Genomic DNA, 10,411 nt, shown 5'->3' on the forward strand with positions numbered 1-10,411 from the left:
AATATCCAAAACCAGAACCTTTCCTTGGCTAGTAATCCAATACCATCCCATCAGGACAATCAGTCTAATCAAACTAAAACTCCTTTTTGGAATGGATGTGCTTACTGGCATCTCAAGACCAAAACTGTCTCGTTTCAGCCAAAGTTTTGTCCCTGACATCCTTCACTTGGCTCAGAGGATGAGTCTGGCTCTGGAAGACAAGCCAGCTTTACCTTTGGGTCAGGCAGCAAATGGAAGAATATTCCCAGTAAACCACACTGAGCAAAAAGCATTTTTCCTCACTGCACCACGTTTATTTTGGACCTCTGCTGAAGTGTTAGAGCTCTCAGCTATCTTGATCAGACAAGGCCTGAAATGTAACGTGTCTGACAGGTCAAATCAGTGTTGTTCCCAGTGAAAGAACATTGGGGAAGTTTCTCCACAAAACATATGCTAGCTAGCGGGAAACCTCTCACCTTGTCAGCATCTCCTCCACAAGGACTGAAACTCATCTTTCTGTGGCTCTTGTAGTCTATCTCTTATATCTTCCTGAACTCTTTTTCAAGGTGCATCAGTGCACTCAGCTTCAGATGCTCTTGGACTTTCAGCTCTCTCTAAAATTTTATGATGTCCCCTGTTAATGGATTCATTGTTCTGCAAGCAGAACAATGAGTCCATGTCCATTAGTGAGGAATCCAGATAAGATGTGAGCACACATTTCTCTGCCTGGTGCTCCTGCTGACTTTCCTATTTATACAGCCTGTGGGAAGACAGGTGATATCTGAACCCAGCATAAAGCCTTCAGAAGAACATTTTTTTTTTAAAGAAAAGTGATTGTTTTAATGTTTTACATCACATGGCTGCAGTGTCTTTGATCTGAAACCAGATTTAGCACAGCTTCACACTTACCTCTGAGGAACAGGGAAGTTGTGAGTCAATGCATCAACCAGCAGAACCACCACAAGCAAAAAGCTGCTGCAGGCGGTGCTTGCCTAGAAGCACCAGCAGCACAGTCCTGCCCAGTCCCAGGTCTAGTTAAACACCCAAAACAACCTCAGCTTAGCCCTTGGTGTTTTAAGGATGGAAAGGAGGATAAACACAGGGAGCTTCTCCTGGATCCTTCTGCAGCCCCAGTATTTAAGTTGGTGATCTCCTAAACTCCCTGGTTCTTCAGTGCTCAAGATCCCGCTCATAGTGACTGTACAGAATAGATGGAACTTTTTTAGGAGGCATCACCTCCACCTTCTCTCAACCTCAAAACAGTAGATGCAAAGCAAAAAGGCCCAGGATGCCCATCTAATGGCAATGCCTTGGATGGTTTTTGCAGCTGAAACACTTGACCTGGTATTTCAAATGTTCTCTGAGCAGACCATGTAATAAAGGAGAATTTACAATCAAAAACTCATCAGCATCTTCTGTGCTGAATCTCTGATTGCATTAAATGTCCTGGAGTTATGATCCACTTATAAACTACTTTTTGGGGATGACCTATATCACTTGTTGAAGAGCAAGGGTTGGTATCACTGCAGGCAAGCTGATTTAAGAGAGTCTGCATGAAGAACCTGCCATACAATTTCAAATTACTCTCTGGTACCCTGCTCTGTGCTTTTCCAGAGACCACTGTCCCCACAGCCTGTGGAAATAAAATACTGCCTTCCTTCTGGTTGCAAGTAGGAAAAGTGTTTCCCAGTAAAGCTGGGGAAAGAAAATTGTGTTCAATACACTTCCTAAACCCAAAGAAGAATGGAAGGCTGTACTCTCTGTAGACCTCAGAAAATTCACTTCTTTCACCACCAGATTCCTGTTCCCAATGCTAACTCTAACCCCTCTGTTTCCCTTCCTTTCCACACAAGATTGATTCACAGAACTTGATTTAAAGGATGTTTATTTCCATAACAAAAATGATCAGGGGTCCAGAAAACATGACCTATGAGGAAAGATTGAAAGAATTGGGTTTGTTTAGTCTAGAGAAGAAAAGACTGAGGGGGAGACATGATAACAGCCTTCAACTATGTAAAAGGTTGTTGCAGATAGGAAGGTAATAAATTGTTCTCCACGTCCACTGGGTATAAGACAAGAAATAATGGGTTTAAATTGCAGCAAGGAGGATATAGGTCAAGCATTAAAGACATTTCCTAAGAGGAAGGACAGGTGAGAACTGGAATAAATTAGTCAAGGAGCTACAGACTCTACTGTCACCAGGAATGGCTCAGACCTGGCAAATCTTGCCTTGGGGTAGAGGGATAGATCATCTCTCAAGGTCCTCTCTGCCTCTTCTTCTATTGGTCTATATTTATACCAGTCAAAAACATCAAAAATATGTTTGTTCCAAAGAAAGGAAAGAGAAAATCTTTCTTCAGCCCTCCTCTGAGATTTTTCCTGCTGGTTTTATCTATAGTTGCAGTGCATTTGGAGGCATCCACATTCATTTCTATTTAGACAATTAAGGAAAGGACCATTTTTACAGCCCTATGCCCCTGCCCATGTTTTCTGTTGTGGTTCATGCTATAAAATGGTGTGTCTGCACTCGGTTCAAAACCTTTTCTCCAGGTAAGCAACAACCCCACAGCCCCAGAGCACGGGCTGGGTTTGCATTTCAGTCTCAGCTCTGCTCATTCCAGTTGTGTCAACCCCTCCAGTTCACCTCCAATGCAAAGGACAATGGAGTAAAAAACCTCCCTGGCCAGTGAAGAAGAGATGATATGGACAGCAAGGAAATTTCTTCTTCTGGCCTTTCATGGAAGCAAAATGGTTCTGGATCCACTTATGATTTTTGTGTTTCATCTGCAAAGCAAAATTAGTCAACGTGAGGAAAAATATCTTCTGCCATTTACATTTAATAAAGTTTTTATGATGCAGTGTCTTCATTATTTTAATTTATTTTCAAATGGCAATAAATTACCTTACCTGTGGAGGTCTGGGTGGCCATGGTAGTTGAGGACAACCATTACAATTCAATCTGATTAAAAAGTTTTAAATAGCAGTCCCAGTCACCAGAAAACACAGTTTAAGAGTGGTCAAGCCTAAAGGTTTATTGTGTCAAGCTCAGATGCTATTTACCACCCATAAAAAGAAAAAAAATCAGAAAAAGGCAAGAATATTTGTGTGAACCTTTTTAAAAAGTTCGGACTATTCATCCAAAATGAATTTTTGAAACTCTTTGCATAATTGCATTTCTAAAGTGGTTTATGCATGCACACATTCCCATGTGTATGTAACCCACCAAAAAGAAGTAGAACATTTTATTTTAGGCCAAAAAAGCATTTAATACAAAGAGATTTTTTTTTTTAGAGAACTTTTCTCCCTAAGTTCATGTTATTAAACATGTGCAGACAACAGTAGCACTCAACACTTCATAAAAGGTGTTCTTCCTTAAGGTTTCCACCTCAGCTTCCTGGAGAAAAGCTGCAAATCCTACAGGTCCTGCTCAACTGGGCTGGTTTGATAACAGGGTTTGTCTCCATCTGCTGGTGTTTTAGCTTTCAGAGTCTCAAATGTCTGAAAAAATAGTAATATTTTTCAAAAGATTTGTGAAATTCAGGAGATAGTCATCAAGAAGTTCTCTCTAACTCCTAATTATTACTACTGAGACCAAGTACTGTCTGTAGGGCTGGATGCCATTAAGTAAAGTCATATTGATACATTGATCCTCATGAGGAATTTATTTTCTCTACTCACACTGATTTAAAATTCTTTTTTTTTTTTTTTCTGATATTGGGTGACCTCCTGCTTGAACCAACCCACCAGGGAGGGTGGCAGATTTACACCCAGGGTAAAACCCTACATCATCACCACCCAAATCACCAACCATGAAGCTCAGGTGTCCACCTGTGAGACTTGATCCTTTGACTTTGGAATGACAAAATCATCAGGAATAATCCCATTAGACAGGGCTGCTTCCCTCCATTGATGCCAAAATATGACAATGCCCCTAGATCCCTGGAAATGTTCCAGGCCAGGTTGGATGAGGCTTGGAGCACCCTGGGATGGTGGAAGGTGTCCCTGCCATGGCAGGGGGTGGGATGGGATGGTCTCTGAGGTCCCTTCCAACCCAATCCAGCCTGGGATTCCAAGTGCAGGAACAGATACCTCTCACTCTGCCATCTAAAGCCATGAAAGACACATCTCATCCCACACTCCAGGGGTTAACTGCACCCCAAGGGCTTGTTCCCTCAGATTAACATGAAATTCTTGTCTCCCAGCTGGATTTAGATGGTGAAGCACCTATCCCAGGTCTGTCCCAGCAGGGCACAAACATTTCCAGTGATCTGGCAGCACATCTAGGAGTGGGGGAGCTGATACACAATACCTTGTGCACTTCTCATGGCAGGATTCATCTTACCTAACTCTATCCACCTGAGAGGCAGCCTCAGGTCTGAGCCAGTCATTTTAGCTCCCTGAACACCCAGCAGAGAGATGCATTTCCAGAGGGCAACTTATTCCATGACTTCAAGAGACCTGTCTTTGGCAAGATAAATCCAATCCTAAGAAAACCTTGTCACCTACATTTTCTTTTCACTTCAAAATAAAAGATCACTGTCAGCCTTCCCACCTGGCAAACAGCAGATCAGAGCTGGACTCAACATCCATCTGATGGGCAAGTGAGGCTCTGGAGAAGGCAGTGGAAATGCCCTGAATTATTTCAGCTGAAAACTACAGTTGCTTGCCTGTATCAGAACTACCCTGGCCTGATACTACAACATTTAAATACCTTTGCCAAGGACAGTGCTCACATTCAGTTCCTGGGAATAGGAAGTAAGTTTTTATGTATTCTCAATTAAGGTAAGTCTCCTTGTAACTTGTTTCACCAGTGATTCTAAAGATGATGATCATTAAAAGTCCTGTGTCAGATTCTACATAGGCTGCATTTCCTTTTACATTTAAATGCCCACATGCACATAAATGCACCCATCAGAGCACCATTACATCAAGAATATACCATTACATCAAGATTTATTTAACTGAATCCCCCCTAATTAGGTCATAAGGTATGATTAAGCAGTTGTTAACTGTGTCATAAGGAAGTCAACAAAGGGAATGAAATATTTAAAACAGTAATAACATACCTATCCTGCTTTGCTATTTATGCACAGTTAAACACATAAAAACAAAGGAGCAACTCTTAATTACAAGGACAATTTATTTTGCTGACCTTCTTTTTAGGACACAAGCCAAACCCACTGGGGGCTGGTTTGGTGGTTGCTCCGGTTGGCTTTGCAGGGAAAATGTCCTGGCAAAGTTGTTGGAGAGGCTGCAGCTCCTGCCTGGAGAGAGCAGAGCCTTTCACAGGGCTAATTTACAGCCTTCCCCAGTGGTCAAGGGCAGCCATGGAGTACACAAATTACAGTTAAAAATAGAGATGGCTTTGTGGAATCTCATTCCGGTGGCTTCCAAAGGTGCAGGGCCAGGAACATACATCTCATTCCACGCTGCCTCTAAGCCCTAAGCTCATTTTCATCTTTTTTTTCCTTTTTTTTTTTAACTTTTCCCCTTGGATCCTGAGCTCCACTTCAGTTTTGAACTTCCATAGGAAGGCAGGAGGTTAAACCAAACTGCTAACTGTGTCTCTTCAAAACTGACATTTAATACAGGGTATAAATCACTGTGGGAGCCTGTTATTCCTTCAGGAATGCAATTACATAGGGTCAAATAAAACATGAAAGAACCCAACAAGTTTTAAAATGTAGTATGTTCTCAAAAGCAGGCAAGAAGGAATGCAAAGCAGTCCAAATATGCTAACATCCACATGTTGTCCTGTGTGAGGGGGATTAGAAGGGAAGGTTTCTGCTCTTTAATGATTATGTTGTTAAGGGTAGGTTTGTTGCAGGTTCTTGCTGAATACCAGCCCACTCAGGGAGCTTTGGGCAGATTACTGTATTTATTTAAAGCAGGTGTCTTTTATATATCTCATTATTTTAATTGCCACCGCAGTTGTGTTTAGGATGCCATTTAGCACACAATGGGATGTGCAAAGTGAGCATTCACCTTTTCCTTGAGACTCAGAGCCCCCACTCCTGTGGTGATGGAGAGATATCAGGGACACATCAGGGGAGAGAGGAACACAGCACTGCAAAATCTGCTCTCTGATAAACAAATCCTCCTGATTTGGGCCACCTCCATCTCAGCCTCATCGGTTTGCTTTTGAAACAACAGGCAAAAACATTCAATAAAACCTCATAGAACCTGTTAAAATCGGAACCAAAGGTGATTAAGCAGGTTCAGCACCTCCTACAGCATCACTCCCTGTCACCATTCACATTTCACTCTGAGAAAAGCCTTTCTGATTTCACATTTAAAATATATTTAAATAGCCTGGAAGGAAAAAGCCAGAGGTTCTAGCAAAATTTTGAGGTCAAATTTGCCACCCTCAATTTCACTACTCTGTATTTTACACAGTGAATAGTTAAACTTAGCAAACTTTGAAGTTATTTCATTGAAAATCTGGGGTTTATCAAAGGCAAGTTTTATCTGAAAGTAATTTTTTTTTCAGCTAAAAGGGATTTTAAAATTCAAAATTGAAGGCTTTTTGAAAAAAAACCAAACAAACAATTTTTAAGCATCTAAGTATAAGGATTCCTAGAAATTTTTCTTTTTCTCTTTTTCAATAAGTGACTTCTTTCCAAGAGTGAGTGATGTTTAAAAACTACATATATGAGAGAGTACTTTGCTTTTTAAGAGCCTTATATTTTTTAAATTGCTTCAATCTTGCTTTTAAAAGTTTTGCTTTCCAAATTTAAATGCAAACCTTTCACTTTTTAACCCTCTCCCTAAGAAAGTAACACAAGTAATACTCTGTATTTCAGATGTTTTCCAGGGAAAAAACATTTAAAAGAAATATGTGAAATAACTCATTTTTCTCTTTTCAAGTGAAGCAGGGAAAACCTTAATAAATTGGGCAAAAGTAAGGGTTTCCTCCAGATCTTTTTAAAATTACATTTTTACAGCATCTTTCCTAATGGGAAAATTACAAGTGGGGATTATTTTTCCCTACAAAATCCCCATAGCTCCCACTCTCAGGCTCCCTGATTTCACCTCCACTAAGGCTGCCAGAATAAAACTTTGGATTTCTCTCCTCTGTTTTATAGCAACCCACTGCATTACAGCTCCATGGGTCACTGGTCTTGCCAACACTTATACATATTCTCAGAACACAGTTTTTGCAGAAGAAACCCTTTGTTAAAGGTAGAACTAACACTACTGTCCATTACAAAGATAATTAAATACTTCCTATTGCGAGGATGTGGTTTTATTTGCTTAAAATGTTGATTCACTCCAGCTACAAGGGTGAAATACCCCATGTTAATCGTGGGCCTCGGGGTTGGTTTGTGTGTGGGGAGGATTTTTTAATATATTTTTAATATCAAGCAGAATGACTCACCTGTTTCAGAGGGGAACAAACACTGCTCCAGGGGTTTCTCAAACAATCCCTGAGCCCTGTGCTTTGAAATGTTTTGGTGTCCTAATTCTTTGTAGGTAGGGCTTAAAAATTCCTAGCAAGGGAATCTCTGGATAAAGAACAGATTTTTCACTGGTCATGTGAAACTGTCCCCAAATGCAACCAAATTCTGAATGTTTGTAAATTGCTGTTTCCACTCAGGCAGAAACTGAATGGAGAAAGAAATTTGAATTTCACTCCAAGTTTGAAGCTGTCTTCCACGCTTAGAGAATTCCTCTTTTTTAAATGATGTTTGGGAAGGAAATCACAGTGAGGAAAATCTCATCCTCACAGAAGGCACCCCCAAACTCTGAGGACACCCTGGGTTTGTTGGCAGAGGTGCAGGGTCTGTGTGGTGCCTGAAGCATCTTCAAGACCCCAACTCTGATGCCTGTGACATGCTCTGAGCCTGACACTGCTATGAGGAATTAGCTTGGAAAATGCTACTAACCTGGCAAAATGTTTCAAGTTTAAATGTTTCTATTTAATCCTTTCCAGTAAGTCCTCCCTCCTTCAGCTGGGAAGGTTACCTCCTTCAGATACAGCTCCTTGAGCTTTCCTCTGCTGGGAAGAGCTAAACCAACACCAGGTAAAATTCAGGTTAGATACAGGGCAGGAATTCTTGGCTGGGAGGGTGGGCAGGCCCTGGCACAGGGTGCCCAGAGAAGCTGTGGCTGCCCCTGGATCCCTGGAAGTGTCCAAGGCCAGGCTGGACAGGGCTTGGAGCAGCCTGGGACAGTGAAAGGTGTCCCTGCCATGGCAGGGGTGGGACTGGATGGGCTTTAAGGTCCCTTCCAACTCAAAACATTCTAAATTCTAAGTCCATTTTATGTATAGCTGAGCCTGTTTCAGGAAAAGCTCCCCACAGCAGTTCAGTGCCAGCAGATGTGCTGCAGAGATGCTCCTGACTGCAGGAATCTAAGGCAGGTCTGTGTGGTCAAGGTAGAAGTTGAATACAGAGTGAGCAAAAAGGTGAAATTTCAACTTTTTAGATGCATTTAGTACTGAAAGTCACAGAATCATTAAGGTTGGAAAAGCCCTCTGAGATCATCGAGTCCAACCTCCCCCCAGCACTGCCAAGGCCACCACTGACCCTGTCCCCAAGTGCCACATCCACAGAGCTTTTAAATCCCTCCAGGGATGGGGACTCCACCACTGCCCTGGGCAGCTGTGCCAGGGCTGGACAAACCTTTCCATGGAGAAATTTTCCCCAATATCCAAACTAAACCTCCCCTGGTGCAACTTGAGGCTGTTTCCTCTTGTCCTGTCCCTTGTTCCCTAAACAAAGAGACCAACACCCAGAACAGAGAGTTTGTAGTGGTCCCTCAAGGAGAAATATTCATTTCACCAACCCAAGCAACACTGAAATAGTGAATGTGCTTGAGCAGGTAAGGAGAAATGTCAGCCCAGCTCTGAATGCTGAAAGAAGTAGCCCATGGAACTGCAAATCTGCTGATAAGATTTATTACATTGAAAGTGATGCCTTAGAGAAAAGCAAAATGTAGTGGCTTTATTTAATGAGAGAAAAACAACTTGAACACTCATAGGCTCAAACCAGCATTATTAATATTATAAAAGGTTCTGAAGAAACACTGGGTAAAGTATAGACAGCTGTGACACAGGGGACAGGCTTCAGTCTGGATAGAAGTGTCAGGCTCTTGTACCAGGCTGCTCTATCCAAATATTAGGTAAACCCTTGATATGTTGCCACACAACATTTCTGGTGAAACTGGAGAACAGAGGGATGAGACAAGTGTTGTAAGGAGGATAATAAATTGTCTAAAATGGAGATGAGAGCATGTTGCACTGATGGAACAAGTGAAGTGAAGGGAGGTTACTGGAGGAATTCTCAATATCAGCTGTGGGATGACTGCAGTTAACACTGCCTCTACCATGCTGCTGCTAAACGTGGAATCATTTCTATCCTTTCCAAATTGCCCGAGGCACAGAGTTAAAAGACATCATCAGTACCAGGAAGATCAGAATATCATACCTGAGGAAATGACCTACAAACCACAAGATGACTCAGGGACCAATACAAATATCTACTGCAATTATTGACACTGAGTAGGACACTCGTGATTCTTTCTGATTAATTCTCTGCTCAGTTGTGTTTGACACAGATTAGTTCAAAGTGGGTTCAAAGGGATAAGTGTGGAAAACAGGTGCTGGTCAAGATGCAGGAGACATCATGACAGTAGAGGGATGGAGTAAATGGAAGGTCAACACTGGTAATTGTGGTCAGGAATAAGAAGAGGAAGATTTCTAAGGATTACATCAGTGGGGTTCATAAATAGGATCCCAAGAGGAGCCACAAAAGCCTGAAGCTGCAGCCTCATTAGGTTAAAAACAGACATAAAATGAGGCTGCTTGCTCTCACTCATGGGAAGCTGAGCTCTCAAAGGGGAGAGAGACTTAATCTCAAAAACCTGATAAAAACAACACTAAATATGGGTTATTCAGCAGGAGGAGGAAAGTGCTGAAAGACAGGATGGACTTAGCAAGCACTTAGAGCTGAGTAGTGTGTTCTCTGCTGATAAAGTTCTATTCCCATTTCCTAAACACCCTGAGTGAGCACACATTTCAGAGGAACCATCAGAGCAAAGGCACTGCTTGTTAGACAGGATTTCCATCCCCTAGAAAGAAGCCAGCACTGCACTGGAAGTGCCTCAGAGACCAGCAAACGCCTGGATAACTAGGCATTATTATCTTTAGATTTAAAACAATGTTCTGATTTGGAAAATCCAGGTCAGATGGAGGGTTGCAGGGTAAATCATAAACCAGGTGTGTGAGCAGTTACTGTGCCTGCCATAAACACAACGGCTGAGCCCTAGGGGCAGACCCTGAGGATCATTTTCAGTTGGTGCTTGATCTCTCTTATCCCACTGGTGAAACTGGATTTTTACTAAGTATTGTGCTGGAGATCCTCGTTCCACTCCACACAGGCACACTCACACACACACACATGCATTCAGGCAGGCAGTCTCATAAACTTTA

At 42.0% G+C, this 10,411-nt stretch overlaps 1 long non-coding RNA gene across 1 annotated transcript; it reads right to left on the reverse strand.

The window, feature by feature from the left end:
• Positions 1–1,938: 1,938 nt before the first annotated feature.
• LOC135448754 (uncharacterized) lies at positions 1,939–4,435 on the reverse strand. Its single transcript, XR_010440565.1, has 3 exons — positions 4,322–4,435; positions 3,365–3,477; positions 1,939–2,763 (listed from the first exon to the last, which is right to left on the reverse strand). It is a non-coding gene; the product is annotated as an uncharacterized LOC135448754 (long non-coding RNA).
• Between the last annotated feature and the right edge of the window lie 5,976 nt (positions 4,436–10,411).

This window comes from Zonotrichia leucophrys, chromosome 5, assembly GCF_028769735.1.
Source record: "Zonotrichia leucophrys gambelii isolate GWCS_2022_RI chromosome 5, RI_Zleu_2.0, whole genome shotgun sequence".
NCBI lineage: Eukaryota > Metazoa > Chordata > Aves > Passeriformes > Passerellidae > Zonotrichia > Zonotrichia leucophrys.